Below are 20,519 nucleotides of genomic sequence, written 5' to 3'. Positions count from 1 at the left end.
AGGTGATTTAGGACTGGTCTACACTTTACAAGTTAGGTCGACATAGCTACGTTGCTCAAGGTATAGAAAATCCACCCCCCTGAAGGCCTTAGCTATGCTGACCTGAGCCCCGGTATAAATGAAGCTTGGTCGATGGAAAAACCCCATCTGTTGCTGTAAGAAGAGCCCATGCTATGGTGCTACAAAGGCATAGCTACAGCATTGTGTAGACACGGCTTTCCAGACACTTTTACCCCTCTCTCTCCCAGCTGTGCTAGGCATAAGAGTTAAGCCTGTTTGTCATTACCCCAAAGGCCTTTCACTCTGAACTGAGCACAATAAGAAGGGAATATAAGAGAGATAAAAAGAGGAAACTGGATGGGGGGAAGGAAGGAGGAATACACTGAATAAGGGAGATGAGGGAGTTTGTAACTCCCCAAATTAGTCTCCGTCTGGTGCTGTTCTCAGGAATATGTACAAAGTGAAAGAAAAAGAATGATCAAGGCACTAATTTAGTTCATTGACACTAGTAGATACTGGACCTCTGATCTTGAATCTTTGAAAGAATAAGAATATCAATAAGAGATGAACCATTTAGAAAGCCATTGTGATTATATATCTGAATCTTAAGCAGAACAATGTTTAATTGGCCCAGTCCTGCTCTCACAGAAGTCAGTGGCAAAACTGAAGTCAGAATTGTGTCCATATATTATAATTTATTATTATTTTCCTGGTTTTAGTTTGACAAGTTGAACCTCTCTTTTCCACAGCTTATTTTTTTTTTTTAAATGTCTGTATCTTTTTAACAACCTAATATTAAGTCATGACAAAACTTTAATAAAGTTTGGCTTGAGCTAATACATCTAGCCGTACAAGGGGTTACTACAAACACACACAGATTTAAAAGATATTAAAGAGATGTGATCTTGCCCTTTCCTTACATTTTAATAATCTTAGATCTGGGTTTAGATAGCTCTTTGGAAAGAGAAGAGAAATGCTCCCAAAGCATTTGTATATGGGGTGGCTTGTTTGTGCATTTTATTTTGTTTTAATATACATTTACACATTTATTAGTCATTGCTATTTTAAAAAATAATTTATTGGCATTTAAAATAAAAACTAAAGTAAAATAACCATCATATCATTCCTTTAGGAAGTTTTCATTGCCTTTCTTTAAAAGTCACATTGTTTGTAATTAGTAAATTCTCTCTTACATCTCTTTTCATCTCAGAGGATCCCAAAACTCTTTTCCTAATGGCTAAAATGCAGCTGTCTGTGGTTATATCGTCAGTCCAGTAAAATGCCAATGGCTGGCCCATGTTAGCTGACTCATGCTCATGGGGTGTGGGCTGCAGGGCTATAAAACTTCAGCATAGATGTTCGGACTTGGTCTGGATGTCCCGAATGTCTACACTGCCCTATTCTGGACATCTACACCCCACAGCCTGAGCCCCGCACGTCGGAGTTAGCTGACGTGGGCTAGCTGTGTGTGTTTTAACTGAGGTGTAGACAAATCAGACAGCTCTAAAAGTGCGGAAGCAGCTCATGGAAGGCAGTCAAGATGGCAGAGCCACTCTAAAGTCTGCAAAACCCAGCAATCTGGCACCTAAATCAACAAGGAATTGCATTGTACTTGGCCACAGTAATGGGATAATAAGTGTTCAGAAATCAAAATGTCTCTGTAACCTCCCTAGACCAACTAATTGAAAATGTAGACAAATTTCATCCCTCTATCATCTGTTAGTATGCGAAAGAAACTCCTGATTATTTTTTAGCCATTACTGCCATTCACAGGTATAAATTATGTGGAATATGTACGACCTATAACATCCCATGAGCTGCTGTTTTCTCTAAAGATTTTGTTTTACCCTAGTCCTTCTGTGAAATTAGAACAGTATTGCACCAATATAGTGGTCATCATTCTTGAGGGGACCTACTCCAGACGTGGTACTGTTACTTGTAGGTAAACACTGACTTTGCCCACTGTATGGGGGGAGTGATGGTCTTTCATACCAACCTGAAGACACTAGAGCTAATGGCTCGGTAGTGAAGAAACTAAGCATTCTGGGTGTAGGCAATGTGCCTGGTTAACTGGCACACACTCTCTACCTTTGGAAAGAGATTTTGATTTTGCAGAAATTACTCTGTGTAAATGATGTATGGTATCTGCATCTCATATATAGAAATCTGGAGCAATCTGTCCTCATATCCCCCCTTGTTTATCGGTAAATAGTAGTTATTTACCTATTTTTATTTATTTTTGGCCCAAGCTGGCTTCTTATATAAAATACTTGTCACCTACTACTCAGAAAAATATCTGCTATATGTCCACTCTAACATTATTCTGTGTATATTTGATTGCTGTGGAAGATTTAGAGGAGAAATTAGATTTTGTCTTATTTCTCCTCAAAATCTTCCACTGCCATCAAAGTCCTAAGTGCCAAAATCTTTGATGTAATTTGATTAATGCTTCTGTAAGATGATGCATGTAATTAATACAATTGTTTGAAAGTGGTATATACAAGATGGATCAACAAATATTTACAGGTTTAAAAAAATCTGTTATGTATTCCAATTATACATTCAAAGCAATGGAAATAAAACACTAAGTATTCCGTTACATAATATCTGTTCTGATTCTGCTGTAAAATTCATCACGCTCATTGACGAAATGTCAGGAGTTGCCTAGCTCATCAGGAGGTCAGTGTTACCTCCTTTTGAAAATGGTTTACATGCTTTAGAAGTGGTAAGTATTTTTTGTTAATAGAAGCAGTCCTTGTTTTGAAGCTGCCCTCAATTGACAGCCACAGGGTGAAGTCATTACATTTAATAGAAGCCACTACTTCTTCAGTGAAGATATATGGAGTACATATAACACATGCTATAGTAATTACAAAAAGATCCCAGGCAACCATTATACAAACCATTGCCTTCATCAAATTCTAACTCATTCTTCATTACTACCTGGGGAGTTGGCTTCCAGGAAATGCCATGCTTGGCACCATCATAATCAAAAATAAATACTAAATGTCTTCTAACACTACTCACAGCCTAGCTGGAGATAAAACTACAGCATCATCCACATTCTCAGACAATTTAATTCTACATGCCATTAATAGACCCTGGGAGCGTTAAGTTAAGTCTGAGATGTAATTGGAAAAGGTACGTTCTTATTTTAATACTATATAAAATAAAGTTCCCTTGCTCTCTCACAGCTAAAAGAGAAAGTTAGCATTAGAGGGACACTGAATCATTTGTTTTTAAAGAAACAAGATCCAACTCTGAGGTGTTAAATTATACTTTTTTTGATGAATTAGAATATTAATCTCTATACACAACTTGTGTGTTAACTCCTGAAGTCTTTTCTCAAGTATGACTTTAACTGATCTCAGTTGTCAATGGAGGTCTTGTCTCAGGAAGGATGTCAGGATTCTTACTCATTTCGCAAATATCAGATCTTTCCTGTTTTCAACAGAATTGAGATTAATGTGGCTCTTTTTGCTTTCATTACTTCCTTCGTTGACGTAATCAGTTGCAGCATTGCCAACACTTGCAGTTTATCACAAGTCTTGTGATATTTAGTGTTTTTTATTAAAATCCCAGCTCCTGGAGTCATGTTATATGGAAATATCATCTGTCTTTTTTTTTTAAATTAAGTTTTTAGACCTCCCGAGAAAACCTTGAAAATGTGAACCATAAATGCTCTTGCCCCAGAAGGCAAATAAAAGGAATCTAAAGTTTTGAGTCTGACCCATGATTTTTGAATGTTTAGGATTGGTAATATACTGCAGTTGGGTGAGTCTAGTTCTGTGATTATGATTCCTTATGTAAATCAGCCTTTATGGTACTAGAAGTTACAGGAAATTGGAATTATTACAGGAAATTGGAATTACTATATGTATTGTGAGTAACTTTTTCTGCTGTCTTTTTTTTTTTCCTGTGACAAACCATTTTTGTTGTTTTTTCTGGAAATATACCATTAAAAATCCCAGAACATCATTATTTTAGATTTTAGCAGAAATTTCAAATTGCACTGACCTAAATTCTGATTTCAACCGCCAGTTGAAGCTAATGGGTTTACTCTAGATCAGGGGTGGCCACCTGTGGCTCCGGAGCAACGTGCGGCTCTTCAGAAGTTAAGATGTGGCTCCTTGTACAGGCACCGACTCTGGGGCTGGAGCTACAGGTGCCAACTTTCCAGTGTGTGGGGGGGTGCTCACTGCTCAACCCCTGGCTCTGCCATAGGCCCTGCCCTGCCTTCCCTGCCATCCCTTTCCACGCCCACCCCTGAGCCTGCCATGCCCTGTCTCCTTCCCCTTCTCCCCCTCCCCTCCCCAGAGCCTCCTGCACACAGGAGCTGATCAGGAGGTACGGGGATGGAGGGGGAGGCACTGGTTGGTGGGGCTGCCGGTGGGTGGGAGATGCTCACGGGGGGCGGGGGGACTGCTGACGTATTACTGTGGCTCTTTGGCAACGTACATTGGTAAATTCTGGCTCCTTCTTAGGCTCAGGTTGGCCACCCCTGCTGTAGATACAGAACAGAGTAATGTAGGGCCTGACCCAAAACCCACAGATGTCAGTGGAAAGATTCCAATTGACTTGAGGGCACTTTGGATCAAACCATTAGAACAGAATATGTGGCCCAGTTAATTTTTAAGTTCTGTGTATTCAGTGTAGGTATACATTTATGTTTTTATAGGTCCTTTTGGGGAAAATTCTAATTGAGGTTGTGCGAAAGCAGCACTAATGAAAAACATTTCAGTTATTGAAGTGACTGACTTTAGGTAAAAGTAGAGTTGATCATTTTTAGGACTAATTAGAAATCCAAGTCTTAAACGATTTAGTTGCCATTCCAACATTTAGCATGCGTCACTGTGATGAAAGAGGGAGATCTAAATGGTCAGGCTTTAGCACTGCTGAGACGTAGTTTCGCTATATTCAATTTAAAAAAAAAAAGTCATGTGGCAGAGTTTCTCCATTTCATAGAGAAGTCTCCAATTGGTGGGTGTTTAACATCAACATGTTGAAGTTTTCTGTTCTTTTATTGGTGCCTAGGTGGTATTAGTACAGTTGAACTCTTTCTCAAGATTATTGCTAATAATCAGCCCTGATTATTATCTTTCTATACCACACTGTAGAAAAGGGCATAATTTCTAAGAAATAAAGCAAATGCCATTGACGTCTGCCCCAACACAAAGTTACAAACTGGTTGAATGATCGTTCAGAATGTATTTACGTTGTGTTCACTGATGCGTCTTTGGCACTCACCACCTTAGGTTATGTCTACGCTATGCTGGGTACCTGGGGTGTTTAAAATCCTAGACTGCGCTAGGTTGATGGAAGAATTCTTCTGTTGACCCAGCCGTCACTTCTCGGGGAGCTAGGATTAAATACAGTGATGGGAGAACCCTTCCTCTTGCGGTAGTGAGTGTCTACAGTGAAGCCATGCAGCTGCAGTGGTTTAAGTGTAGATATAGCCTTCGTGTCTGAGCTACAAATTCAGAACAATTCCAGTGTGTACAGTGATCCAGCAAACGCTTCAGTGGGAGTATTCGCATGAGCTGTATTTTGAAGGTTTTGGCCCTTAGCGTTCAAGGGCCAACTCCTTGGTCTTCCTTCTCTTTTTCCCTTTTAGTCCTTGTTCAGCAACTCCCACGGAAGTCACTGAACTTGGTAAAAATGATGGAACTTTGTCAGGATTTGGCCCCAGGTGAATCATCTGGGTTTAAAAAAAATTAATATAATATGTGTTTGAAATATTCTTTTTAATTCACAAAACATTCCATTATTATACTGTTACAAATTCCTGTGAACCATTTTGAAGACTACCTGTTTCTTTGCTTACAGATCTGTTCACAGGTGGGATGGTTCAGTCAGGATCTAGAAGTGTGTGCCAATGGGTTGGCCTCTCCAATATCAGGCGGTGAGAGACCTAGACTGGATAAGGTGGCTGGCCAAACAGCAGGAATTGCCTGATGGTGACAGAGCTGACAACCCATACTTGACCTGTGGTCCACTCTTAAACTCTGTCTACAATAGGAAATGTACTTGTTGCTGAGAACAGTTGTCAGAAACAGGGGCAGTGGAACCATAGGTCAAACCACAAACTTAGACAGGACAATCCATGTTTAGCACCATGTGAGAGGCCCATGGTTGGCAATGCCTATTGTCAAGGATCGATACATTTCCAAGTGCAGATAAGCTCTACTAGGGACAGTCTCAGTGAACTTGTTCAGAATACTAACAAAGAGCTTAATTTAAAGTGGGCGTCTCTCTGTCTGCAATTTACCTCCTTGTGTTTATGGGCAGCCATTAAAACAAAATGGAAAATAAAATGACCACTGGGGAGTCATGCATGCTCAAGTATCAGAGCTTTGCTAAATCATCTGGTGTTCTGGATCTTGTTCCTGGGAGCAATGTTTTTCATCGCTTCCATTAGCTACGGGAGCAAGCAAATTTAAAAATAACCTGATGAAAGGGCACATTTATGAAAGAGGCAATTATTTGACTGTAATTGCTACAAGAGAGCCTGGATAGTGCTTTGAAATCTTGAAAATGTATTATGATTCTGAAAGGGCTCTCAAAATTCAGCCATGTGATTCTCACCATCACTTATAACACAGGGCTCACATAAAAGCTGCTCATGGTTAGTACAATATACTCAGAGTTCTAAGTTCCAGTATAGAAACTAGAACTTTATATTTAAAAATACATACATTCTGTACTCTCTCCTCCCACCCACCCCCCATTTTATCATATTGGTATATTTAAGGCTCAAATAAACTTGACTTTAAAATATGAATATACAAAAATATGAGGGCTTTCTTCCTATAAAGATCTAGCAATGCTTGCAATATTTGCCTAGCAAGGTGCATTTACAGCCTGACTAAATAATGGGCCTCAATAAGAAAGGAGTGAGAAATGTTTACAGGAGTTGCATTGATGTGCTGCCATTTTAGTGAGAGGCTTGCACAAATATTTCCCCCTTTAGGCCATGATCCTGCAGTGGAATTTACTCAGGTAGACTGCAGCATGTGCACAGAGCCCCATTGACTTCAGTGGGACTTTATGTAATGTAAGGGTCTGTCTGCATAGACCCCACTGCAGGATTGGGGATGTTGTCTGTGAGAGCCTTGTTTACCCAAAGAGTAGGGAGAGGAAAGCTGTGTGTGCTTGGAGAGAGGTGCAGACATAAGGAATATAATCATTTGTTTTCCAAAATAAATGAAAAATGCTTAACAAAGGAATAAAGAAATGCCACTGGGCAAACAAGATTGAATTAAGCTATAGTTTTCTAGAGATGTCTGTAATTTTTTCCTGAAAACTATGGGTATGTCAACACTGCAATGTAAGCCCCGGGTTAGTAGAAATTGAGTTAACAGACTCTGTGTGTGTTGACTGAGGGCTTGAGCATCTATGCTCATTTGTAACTCCAGGTCAGGAATTATTTAATCCTAGATCCCAGCTTGGGGCTCCAGCTTCTACGCTGCACTATGTGGGGCCAAGTCCAACTACCTGTATTCCAAACTTCCTAGCACCCTCCCAAAATGTGGCTGCTGTAGCCCTTTGTTCATGGTGCAGCGTGGGAAAACTTGACTGCCCACCAAGCTTTGTGCAAATGACAAAGAAAGTTGACCCGTGAGATTAAGGAATACTTTTGTCAGTCTCCAAGTGCACAAGTCCAGTAGGACTGCATCTACAGTGCAAACACTAGGGCTTGAGCCCTGAATCCTGGCTTGACTCAGCCCCGGACCTTTCACCCCATGTGCTCCTGGGACTTTGGATCCAAGCCCTGGTTTTATCACGATTTATGTGTAGATGGAAGCAGGAGTCAAGCTTGAGCCTGAGTTCATACCCTGGGCTTACATGACAGTGTAGATACACCCTTAATTGAGTATATTGATGGTATAGCACAGAGTTTAGCTCGTGTGATTTGAAGAGGCAGGCATGGGATGACAAGCTTATGGGAGTGAGCCGCCTCCATAAATGCTTATTCCAAAGATAAATAAGAATAATTTTCAGTAGTATTGTTATGATAGATGAACAGGGATAAGCCACATCTAGACAATGTGATTTAGCTGTGTCCGGAGAGGGGGTGAGGTTCATTAGGAATCCTGCCAGCCTTCCTTTCAGATTGGGTGGCACAATATTAACCAGAGGCTCACAGGAGCCCTAAGGAGTCCCCTCCGGCACTTAAGCGTGGCCTGTGGAATTAATGTAGAATATTGCCCCACTTCCCAAAGGTGGACAGTGTGTGTTTTATATTAACTAAAACCTTTCCTCCTCTGGTACAGTTCTGCCTTGCCCTTTTGTGGCCGAAGAAAGAAAAGGTCAGGATTTTTGCAATTGATTTCATGATTATTGCAGTGAAGTTTATTATAGAGGAAAACAAAAGTCTGATACTGCTGTTTTGAAGATGGTTTCTTTGTTTTGTTTTTGACTGAAGCTTGTAAGTGCTCCTGAGGTAAATCAAGAGGTGCTTTATTTCCTATGGCCCAGAGTGTGGCCTCGGGGATAAATCAGTCTTAAAAGGGAGGGAGATAGTAAAACCATAGCTAGGCATCTTAGCGCCTGGGGCAAGCAAGCACATTTGCAGCCCCTAAAGGTGACGCATGGTTGGGGGGACGAGACATGCGGGGTCATGTGCCCCCCCGCCAGATTTCTGCCTCCCATTTAGTATAGAGGTTTTCCAAATGTGGGGTGTGCCTCCCAGTTTGAAAACCATCTCCTCTTGCCAGGAGCTAGCGGATTGGAAGCTGGTGTCAGTTGCCCGGCCTGCTCAGGCCCCTGGCTCTCTGCACTCTAGGAGACAGGGCACTGGCTGGCTGCCAGTGAAGCCCTTCCTGCCCTGCTTCCCGAGCCGGGCTGCCTCTGCACACCCGGGCTGTCTGGGAAGCACACGGGTGCGCAGAGGTAGCCTGGCTCAGGGAACAAGGCCGGGAGGGCTGCCAGGCAGCCAGCCAGCACCCCGGATCCCACAGGGCAGTGAGCCAGTAGCCTGAGCAGGCCGGGTGTCTCCCACCAGCTTCCAATCCGCTGGCTAGAGGGGTGCACCCCACAGTTTGAAAACCTCTGTGCAAAATGGAAGGCAGAAATCTGGGGGGGGGGCAGGTGACCCTACATGCCCCCCACAGTCTGCCCCATTTTTCCACTCTCACAGCTTTGAGCCCTGGGCAGCTGCCCCCCCTTGCCCTGCCCTGGTTACAGCCCTGGAAGATAGCCCAAGAGGCATTCGACTGCAGAGTTTGTGAAGGTGACTCTCTAGTTGTGTCCCTACCGGCACTGATCGAATCCAGTATGTATTTTATGTGAACACTTTTTCTGTAGGTGCGAAAGGTAATGCAATGGTGCTGTACTCATTTACTCAGAAAACATTTTTATTAAAAATAAAGAGTGAGAGAATTTTATTTTAATCTTTTTTTTTTTTTTTAAACTGCTGTATTTTGTTTCAGGATAGGTGTTTGAAGTCCTTGAAAATACCCTTTGGCTGCCTGTAGAGCTAGTTCCTAAATTCCCTAATTCTCTCAGTCAAGTCTTCAGAGGTTTGGATTGTTATTAAATGTCTTAATGTATAGTTCTTAATACTAATCGTGATGAATATATATGCAATCAAATAAAATGTTGGAACATCACAGTGAAATTGTATATTTATAGTTCATTTATAATAATTTGAACTACTCAGGAATTGATTGGGAGAAATCAGGTATTTAAAAATGAGGTCTAAGGGGGTGCATTTATCTCTTTGGTAAATGTTAGGGCTGTGAAGTTTAGGAGGAAGAGGAGGATTATGGGAGCAGTGAGAGGTTTGTTGAGACCGAGTAAAGCTTTTGTTGAAGCAAAGAACTATTTCTTCACCTCCTGCGCAGCTGCCACAGTATACGGCTTAAAAATCTTATTTGTTGTAATCAGTCTGACTTCCACTACTGGTATTCTAGCCATCTTCTACTCACGCTTCCTCTATCACAGGTCATCCGTAAACATTATTGACCTGATAGGGAGTGGCGCTGATGGGGAGATTGGTGCGGTGTTAAATAACAACAAGGACAAGTCACTAACACAGAGATCTGGATCTCTTTGATCGGCTGGGATTCATGCAAGGTCATACAAATAGGAAGAAAGACTATAGCCCCTACTTAGAAGAAAGGGAACTATATTTTGAAAAGCAGCAACTCTGAGAAGAACTTAGGTGTCCTTATAGGCTATGTCTGCACAATGAGCAAGGGTGTGATTCCCAGTTGCCACACACATACTCATTTTGCTAGCAGGAGTATAAATAGTAGTGTAGCCACGGTAGCAGAGGCAGTGGGTCAAGTACAAACCCACCTGTACCCCATGGGTATATACTCAGCACAGCTAAGCCATGCCACCACTGCTGTCCATGCTAACATGGCTACGCTGCTATTTATCCTCGTGCTAACGCTCATCAAGTCAGCGCAGATACATATACACGAGCTAGGAATCACAACCCGCGATCATAGTGTAGATGTCGCCATAAATACCCCACATGTTACGTGGATATATTAAAAGGGGTGCATTGAGCAGGTGACGGGAGGTGATATTACCTCTGTATACAGCAATAGGGAGACCATTACTGGAATACTGTGTCCAGTTCTGGTCTCCACACTTTAAACTTGTTGTTAAAAGTCTTGAGAGGGGTCAGGGAATTTTTACAAGAATGATTTGTAGCCTGAAAAATATGCCTTACAGCAAGAGACTAAAGAGATCAATTTGTTTAGTTGATCTATGAGGAAGTTACAAGACAACTTGATCATGTAGTGCAAGTACCTAAATGGGGAGAAAATATCAGACACTACAGAACTCTTTAATAGAGCTATCATTTAAGGGCTGGAAGCTGAACACAGCAAAGATCAAATGGAAATAAGATGCATATATTAACTAGTAAGGATAGTTAATCATTGGAACTGCTTGTCTGGTGAGGTGGTAAATTCTCCTTTACTATGAGTCTTATATCAAGACTGAGTGTCTTTCTAAAAGACATGCTTTAGTTCAGCCACAAGCTACTAGGCTCATTGCAAGAATCACTGGGTGAAATTTTCTGGTTTATGTTACGCAGGAGGTCAGACTAACTTACCATAATAGGCTTTGTGGGCGTAACAATCTGTGAATCTGTGGAGAGGGCATTTAAGGGTCTCTATGTCACTGGTGGAAGATAAGAAATTGTAAAACGGTCTTCCCAGCCCATTGATAGAATGGTCTGATAGTGGAACAATATTCTTCCTCGCAGTCCCTAAGAGCAGTGTTTCATGTCTCATGATACAGAACACAGAATACAGCAGCCTGCACCCATAGCGACTTGAGCTCCTGGCAGCACATATTTTGGGGAGAATCACCTGGCCTGTATTTTGAGTGACAGCCTTTATCTGGTGCCTACCTCCCTGCTAGTAAAAAGCATTGGCTTGTTATGCAAGGATCATACTGTGTGATACCGCTGTAAGATCTTGTATCGTGAATAAAACAGTGAGAGGGCACGGGATGAGATTCCTTTAAAAATAAGCCTTATCCTGTACTTTGCATCCAGTTGCCCTTTAGTTCATTGCAATGCAGATGGTCACCCTAATATGAAGCCTGTAATATAACCCATCAGGGGGGTTACAGTCATTTGGGAAGCTCTTGTGGCTGGTTCCTGAGTTAGCTTTCTAGGACCAGCGCCAGGATTTCTAAGTGGAGAGCTCTGGACTCCACTCCCTTTTGTGGTTTGCCAGAGCTCTGATCTAGTGGGTATCAGAGCACAATGCAAAACATATGTATTCAGTTCTGTTTATTTTCTTTGCCTTTTATTTTATATTTTGTGTTTTGGTTGTTTCTTGCAGACAAAACGACAACAAGGTTACTGATAGCAGCTGCTGTGTTACTTACGCTACACACTGTGGGTAGATTTACATATGTTATTTCTTTTAACTTCTATAAATATGCTCCTAGTCGTTACCATGAGCAGCAATCTACAAGTCAGTAACAGAAATTAAATACCTAAATGACTCCAGCTTGGTTGTAGTTTTATACTATACTGTTAACAAAATCAAGCCTTGCTTGTTTTGAAAACAATTTTCTGAAACTCATTGTGTATAGTTTTGAAGTTACAATGAATGCCGCGTTTTCTTAGTCTGTAAGCTGCACTGGATGTGATTTTCATATTATTGATAAAAAGGGTGTGACAGATATGGCAATTTTCTGTAATATCTTTGGGGGATCTTACTGTATTAAGTTTATAGAAAGGAGCATAAACTCTGGCAAGTCAATTGTAAAAGAGTAATTAGGCAGGCCAAAAGAGCAACTAGCAAAAGACAAGAAGTAACAGCAGTTTTTTAAAAGTACATTGGAAATAGGAAGCCTGCCAAATAATCCGTGGGACCACTGGATGATCGAGGTGCTATAGGAAGAAAAGGCCATTGCGGAGAAGCTGTATGAGTTCTTTGCATTAGTCTTCAAGTGCACAGGACATGAGGGAGATTCCTACACTTGAGCCATTCTTTGTAGGTGACAAATCTGAGCAACTGTCCCAGATTAAGGTGACAGTAGAAGAGTTTTTGGAACAAATTGATAAACGAAACAGGAATAAGTCACCACAGCCAGATGATATTCACCAAGGGTTCTGAAGGAACTCAAATATGAAATTGCAGAACTGCTCACTGTGGTGTATAACCTATTGCTTAAATCAGCTTCTGTACCAGATGACTGGAGAATAGCTAATGTGATGCCAATTTTTTAAAAAGGCTCCAGGGGCAGTCCTGGCAATAACAGGCTGATAAGCCTAACTTCAGTACCAGGTAAATTTGGTTGGAACTATAGTAAATAACAGAATTATCAGACACATACATGAACGTGATTTGTTGGGGAAGTGTCAACAGGGCTTTTGTAAAGGGAAGTCATGTCTCACCAATCTAGTATCATTTTTGAAGGGGATCAACAACCATGTGGACAAGGGTGATCCAGTGGATATTGTGTACTTGGACTTTCAGAAAGTCTTTGATAAGCTCCCTCACCTAAGGCTCTTAAGCAAATTAAGCAGCCAAGGGATACGAGGGAAGGTCCTCTCATGGATCAGGTTTCAGAGTAACAGCCGTGTTAGTCTGTATTCGCAAAAAGAAAAGGAGTACTTGTGGCACCTTAGAGACTAACCAATTTATTTGAGCATAAGCTTTCGTGAGCTACAGCTCACTTCATCGGATGCATACTGAGGAAAATACAGAAGATGTTTTTATACACACAAACCATGAAAAAATGGGTGTTTATTACTACAAAAGGTTTTCTCTCCCCCCCACCCCACTCTCCTGCTGGTAATTGCCTATCTAAAGTGATCGCTCTCCTTACAATGTGTATGATAATCAAGGTGGGCCATTTCCAGCACAAAACCTGGATTTGTGTATGATAATCAAGGTGGGCCATTTCCAGCACAAAACCTGGATTTGTGCTGGAAATGGCCCACCTTGATTATCATACACATTGTAAGGAGAGCGATCACTTTAGATAGGCAATTACCAGCAGGAGAGTGGAGTGGGGGGAGAGAAAACCTTTTGTAGTAATAAACACCCATTTTTTCCATGATTTGTGTGTATAAAAACAAACATCTTCTGTATTTTCCACAGTATGCATCCGATGAAGTGAGCTGTAGCTCACGAAAGCTTATGCTCAAATAAATTGGTTAGTCTCTAAGGTGCCACAAGTACTCCTTTTCTTCTCATGGATCAGTTACTGGTTAAAAGACGGGGGGAGGGGTAGGAATAAATGGTCAGTTTTCGTAATGGAGAGAGGTAAATGGTGGTGTCCCCCAGGGGTCTGTATTGAAACCAGTGCTGTTCAACATATTCATAAATGAGCTTGAAAAAGGGGTAAACAGTGAGGTGGCAGAATTTGGAGATGATACAAAATTACTCAAGATAAAAGCAGACTGCGAAGAGTAACAAAGGGATCTCACAAAACTGGGTAACATATAAATACATACACACACACATGGTATTACCTCACCCATGTTGTCTCTGGGCATCAAGATGGCAGATGAATTTCAATGTTGATAAATGCAAAGTAATGCATACTGGAAAGCATAATCCCAACTACACATACAAAATGATGGGGTCTAAATTAGCTATTACCACTCAAGAAAGAGATCTTGGCATCATGTGGATGTTCTCTGAAAACATCTGCTCACTGTGCAGCGGCAGTCAAAACCACTAAGAGAATGCTAGGAAACATTAGGAATTGGGTAGATAATAAGACAGTAAATAGCCTATTGTCACTATATAAAGCTATAGTATGCCCACAGCTTGAATATTGCATGCAGTCCTGGTCACCCTGTCGCGAAAAAGATATATTAGAAATGGAAGAGGTACAGAGAAGGGCAACAAATACTATTAGGGGTATGGAACAGCTTCCATATGAGGGGAGACTTAAAAAGACTGGGACTATGCAGCTTTGAAAAGAGGCAACTAAGGGGGGATGTGATGGAGGTCTATAAAATCATGAATGGTTTGGAGAAAGTGATGAAGGAAGTGTTATGTACTCCTTCACATAACACACAAACCAGGGGTTACCCAATGAAATTAATAGGCAGCAGGTTTAAAACAAACATGAAGAAGTACTTCACACAACGCACAGTCAACCCATGGAACTCGTTGCCAGCGGATGTTGCAGAGGCCAAAATTATAATTGGATTCAAAAGTTCATGAAGGACAGGCCATCTATGACTATTAGCCAAGATGGTCAGGGATGCAACCCCATGCTATAGGTGCCCCTAAGCCTCTGGTTGCTAGATGCTGGGACTGGATGATGGGGGATGGATCATTTGATGATTGTCCTATTCTGTTAATTCCCTTTGAAGCATCCAGTATTGGCCACTGTTGGAAGACAGAATACTGGGCTAGATGGACCATTGGCCTGATGCGGTATTATAGGCCAGGGGTTACATGTAATTCCATGGAGGACGATGACCACAGCCCCTCCAAGAACTAAGAACAGTGGGGGGCATTAGACAAATTCACATAGGTTGTAACACCTCCAACTGGGGAAGTACCACCACTTGAAGAGTCTGGCATTTACTTGTTCAAACTGGAGTCTCCAGAGGCCAGCAAAGAAAGGACTTTTGGATAAATAGCTTTAGTTTAAAGTGATTTGGCCTTCTGAAGATAAGGTGGTAAGTAACAGTCAGCATAGATTTGTCAAGAAGAAATCATGTCAAACCACCTAATAGCCTTCTCTGACAGGGTAACAAACCTTGTGGATGTGGGGAAGCGGTAGGTGTGGTATATCTTGACTCTAGTAAAGCTTTCGATACTGTCTCGCATGGCCTTCTCATAAACAAACTAGGGAAGTATAGCCTACATGGAGCTACTATAAGATGGGTGCATAACTCGTTGGAAAACCGTTCACAGTCAAACTGGAATGGTATACAAGTGGGGTCCCGCAGGGCTCAGGCCTGGGTTCGGTTCTGTTCAGTGTCTGCATCAATGATTTAGCTAATGGCATAGAGATTAGACTTATAAAGTTTGCGGATACGAAGCTGGGAGGGGTTTGCAAGTGCTTTGGAGGATAGGATTAAAATTCAAAATTATCTGGACAAAATGGAGAAATAATATGAAGTAAACAGGATGAAATTCAACAAGGACAAATGCAAAGTACTCCACTTAGGAAGGAACAATCAGTTGCACAGATACAAAATGGGAACTGATGGCCTAAGAGGGAGTACTATGGAAAGGGATCTGGGGTTAGTGGATCACAAGCTAAATATGAGCCCATTGTGTAACACTGTTGCAAAATAATCAAACATTCTGGGATGTATTAGGAGGACTGTTGTAAGCAGGAAACGAGAAGTAATTCTTCCGCTCTACTCCGCGCTGATTAGGCTTCAGCTGTACAGTTCTGGGACCCACATCTTTTCTGAAATGTGTACAAATTGGAGAAAGTCCAGAGAAGAGCAAAAAAATGATTAAAGATCTAGAAAACATGACCTATGAGGGAGATTGAAAAAAAAAATGGGTTTGTTGAGTCTGGAGAAGAGAAGACTGAGGGGGGACATAACAGTTTTCAACTACATGAAAGGTTGTTACAAAGAGGAGGGTGAAAAATTTGTTCTTGTTAACTTCTGAGGATAGCACAAGAAGCAACAGGCTTAAATTGCAGCAAGGGAGGTTTAGGTTGGATGTTAGGAAAACCTTCCTGTCAGGGTAGTTAAGCACTGGAACAAATTGCTTCTGGCAGTTGTGGAATCTCCGTCATTCGGAGGTTTTTAAGAACAGGTTAGACAAACAGCTGTCAGGAATGATGTAGTTATTACGCAGTCCTGCCTTGAGTTCAGGGGACTGGACTAGATGACCCTTCCAGTCCTACACTTCTGTTATTCTTTCTGATCCAGCAAATGGACAGGGACCCTCTGTCCAAGGCCAGGGAGGGCGGTTCTTGCTGGGAATGCTTGGAAGGACTTTGCCTTGCTGAGGCCCCATAATACTGATTTTTACCTATAGGTAAGCTTTTAGCACATGTATAGGAACTTCTGTTGTTTTAACGTTTTCTCTGTAATGCTTTCACCTTAAGAACGAATATACTTACTTAGAAAGAGCTGTGTGATAACTTATTACTGCTGGCAATTATGCTGTTCATAGCCTTCAAAGAGTAAGCTAAGTGCAGATGCTGGCCTGTTTGGGCAGTCTGGCTTGCTGGGATATCACAGTGTAGACAGGGAACTGTGCAGCCTGAAAAAACCCTGGTCAGGAGGGAGAGGCAGACATGTCTCCACCCAAAAGAGGTGATGACTGAGAGCCTAGAGTAGATGCCCTTGGTGGATCACGGAGCAGGTATACTGGTGCTGTCACCCTGGACTGTGACAAGGGTCTCTAACTTGCAATTTTCTGATAGTGAGCAAAAAAGGGCTGCTCCCCATTAATGGAACTGGGGAGAGGCTGAAATTGTAAATGTAATTGTAAACAATAATAAGGGAATAATACTACTATGGTGCTTCTCATGCAAGGATCTCAAAATCTTGTACAGCCCCCTGAGGTGCGCATCATTCCCATGGCGGAGTGGTATACTGTGTGTAGAGAGATTAGACGACTTGCACAGGGTCACAGAAGAAGCTTGTGTAAGAGCACAAGTAGAATCCGTGTGCCCTACCACCCGGCCCTGTGCTTTATTCACAAGGCCGTCCTTTGTCCTCTCTTTTGGAGAAGAAACGATAATATTATTTATAGCCACTAATTCTTTTTATTGGAGAATAGAGTGACCATTGTTTTACGCATTCATGCAAATGGAAGCATTTTCAGCTGAAGCAGAGAATTAATGTTCATGATGTTATATATCACTGTCCAGTTACATTTCTGATAGTAACAGTACCTAAATTGAACTCTCATGTTCAGAAGGTCTGGCTGGTTTCATGTAGGCTGTTGATCTATGTATTTTGATATATATTTCAACAACTGTTTGACAAAAGGCAGGAGGTAAAAAGACTAATAGCATAAAAATGCAGGGTTGTTTTTCTCCCCATAATAAGGCAGTTTTTTTAGTGGAAAATTTATCAGAAGTATCTGTTCTTGAAAACAATCTTGGGCAAAGTCTCCTAATAGTGCCATTTGAGGCCATTTGTTCTTTTGTTAGGAAATTTTATGATAAGAGCGAGTAAGAAGATATCAGTCCTTCGTTTTGGGAACACTTATGTCTGTTCTGAAGTTAAAGATACAATCAAATAAAAGTTGAAATTCAGAGCATTTTTTCTGCCTAATGGAAGCCGTGTTCTCATTCTGGTTGACAGTGTATTAGTCTGCTGTTTAGAATTCTGTAATGCACAAACACTGCAAAGGAGTTTTCCATAACACTGATTACACAGCCTATAGTAACGCTTCTCCCAAGTCTTACATAAGCGTCTCGCTATGCTCATTTAGGCAAGATCGTTGCTTGCCCAGTGTGCCTGCATTGGGGAAAAGGGTCGCCCCTCATGAGCCCATCGCATGGATGGAAGGACAGTCTCCATGAGTCACTACTCCATCCCCCATGCGAAAGAGTGGAGAATAGATAGGCAAGTGTGTAGAATGGGCTGGGCTTTGACTCTCCTCCCCTCACTGTGGCTGCCAGTGTGCAGTTGAGCCAGCCCAGACATAGAAAATATTGCCTCCTTAGAGCAAGGGGAATCTAGAGACTGAATTGTGCCTCTCGGAGTCTGGGCTACTCGTGGAGTAGTATGGCTTTGCACTGCTTCTTACTCAGGGCAGATTGCATTTGTCACAGTCTTACCATTACAGGTTAGCCTTAATCACAAAGGGCTCATCCTGCTCTCAGAAGGCATTTCATCTGTGTAAGAAGTGCAGAATCAGGACTAAAATTGTATCATGTAGGCTCAATTGGGACTTGGCTACACACCCATCGAGGGTGGGTTACTTGGACCTTGCATCTGGTTGTGCAGGAATAAATAAGGCTACTTGGACACCTCCTGCCTGGAACAGGTGTTTGCAGAGTGGGCAGGGCATTGGCAGAGCCTTGGTGCACTATACATTCACTGGCTGTCTCACCTAGGAAGCAGTGTACTGCTGATATAGGCTAGCAGCATATTATGACCACCTGCGAGCAAGAAGGAAGCATGGGGAGAGTGGTGTCTTGGGTGCGTCTGAGCACAAGGCCTCCTGGAATTACTTCTGGGATGGTGGTGCTTGCACAGCACCCCTTGCTGAGCGCAGTGCCTAAATCTCAGTCTGGACCAAAGATTTTAAGTTGGAGCCTTGATAATGACTAACAGCCAGATTCTGCCATCTTTCCTCACAGCTTGTAGTATTTTACAACAAACAGTCCTACTGAAATCAGCTGGAGCTTCTCACAGAATGGGATACGAGGCATCATGAGTAAAAAAGTGTCCAGCCCCTAAGGTTTTAAATACATCCCTCCCCTCAGGTGTATTGACTTCAAAAACAATGAAATTACAGAATGCCGGATTATAATCTAGTTTTCACCTATGAGATATGTGATTTTTTTTTATAGGATAAAATATTGTGATTGAATCCAGAAGCAGCCATGCTAATACATGGTTTCAAAAAATTAAATTGTTGATTCCCTTGAGTCAGAGAGATTCCCAAGCTTCCACACTAATTCAACATGCATTATTGTCAATACAAGAGTTTCCCACCCGCCAGTTTACTGGAACTGTCAGGATATTGTGCATCCCAGAGTGCACTTGTAAGCAGGCAAGTCACTGCCAAATTGGACATAGCAATTTGTACATTAGATGCTGTCAATTCAGTATTTGACAGAGTATTAAATGGTATGTGATGGGACTATTTGCGCAGTGATGCAATATGAGTAAAGCATGTTTGGGTATTGTATCCTGCTCAGACTATGTTGGTTTTTAAAAAACATTGTGTAAATTAAAATGGACTTTGTACCCTGATGTTTTAGTTGCATCCTGAATTAATAGTGGCTGCTAGTCCACGTGTCGTTCAACTTGTACAAAAATCCACAGTGGTAGATAAACCTCCGTCCGTTCCTTATACTCCCCTACAGATTCTCTTCTGTGAATCATTACCTGCATAATATACCTGCATATTTTATATAAATATAGATAATATGAGATGCGTATAAAATATTGCTGAAAAGAGCTGGTTTTGTGTGTAGAGTAAATGGCTTTTGAAATATAAAATCCAGAATAAAAATGTAAAAGCATTTTGCCTTTTAGTATGTGATTCTGCTATAGCACTTACCTTTCAGTGAAATGCTTGCATATATTACCAGCTGTGCTAATGTATGTTACTTAAGTGTACATTAATCTGTAGCTAATTAAACTCTTGCATTGATTTGAGCAGGTATTTAAATTGATTAATGATTAGGGCCCGACCAAAATCAGGGTCCATTTTGGTCCATTTCACAGACGTAGGGTTTTTTAAATCGTACATGTCATGATTTCAGCTGTTTAAATCTGAAAGTTCACAGTATTGTAATCGTCGGGGTCCTGACACAAAAAGGAGTTTGCAAGGTTATTGCAGGGGGGTTGCAAGGTTATTGCAGAGGGGTTGCAGTGCTGCTCCCTTACTTCTGCGCTGCTGCTGGCGGTGGCGCTGCCTTCAGAGCCGGGCAGCTGGAGAGCGGCGGCGGCTGGCCGGGAGCCCGGCTCTGAAGCCAGAGCGGCTGCCAGCAGCCGTGCAGTAGTAAGGATGGCCCGGTCTGGTGTTGCCACCCTTACTTCTGCGCTGCTGCCTGCAGGCTGGGCCCTCAGTCAGCAGCCACCACTTTCCTGCCGCCCAGCTCTGAGGGCAGCGGCACAGAAGTAAGGGTGGCATGGGATGGCATTGCCACCCTTGCTTCCGCGCTGCTGCTGACGGGGTGCTGCTTTCAGAGCTGGGCGCCCGGCCAATAGCCACCGCTCTCCAACCGCCCAGCTCTGAAGGCAGTACAGATGAAAGGGAGGCAATATCGCCACCCCCCTAAAATAAGCTTGCAACCCCCCTGGAAATCCCTTTCGCGTCAGGACCCCCAGTTTGAGAAACATTGGTTTCCCGTGTGAAATCTGTATAGTATAGGGTAAAAGCACACCTAACACCAGATTTCACAGGCGGGGG

The 20,519-nt window shown here is 42.1% G+C and overlaps 1 protein-coding gene across 12 annotated transcripts in view; it reads left to right on the top strand.

Annotated features, from left to right (window-relative positions):
* The window catches only part of PLCB4 (phospholipase C beta 4), a 323,966-nt gene that overhangs the window by 170,863 nt on the left and 132,584 nt on the right, over positions 1–20,519 (top strand). The window lies entirely within an intron of this gene.

This window comes from Chelonia mydas, chromosome 3, assembly GCF_015237465.2.
Source record: "Chelonia mydas isolate rCheMyd1 chromosome 3, rCheMyd1.pri.v2, whole genome shotgun sequence".
NCBI lineage: Eukaryota > Metazoa > Chordata > Testudines > Cheloniidae > Chelonia > Chelonia mydas.
The sequence above is the reverse complement of the archived record's forward strand: the minus strand, read 5'-3'. Positions and strand labels throughout refer to the sequence as shown.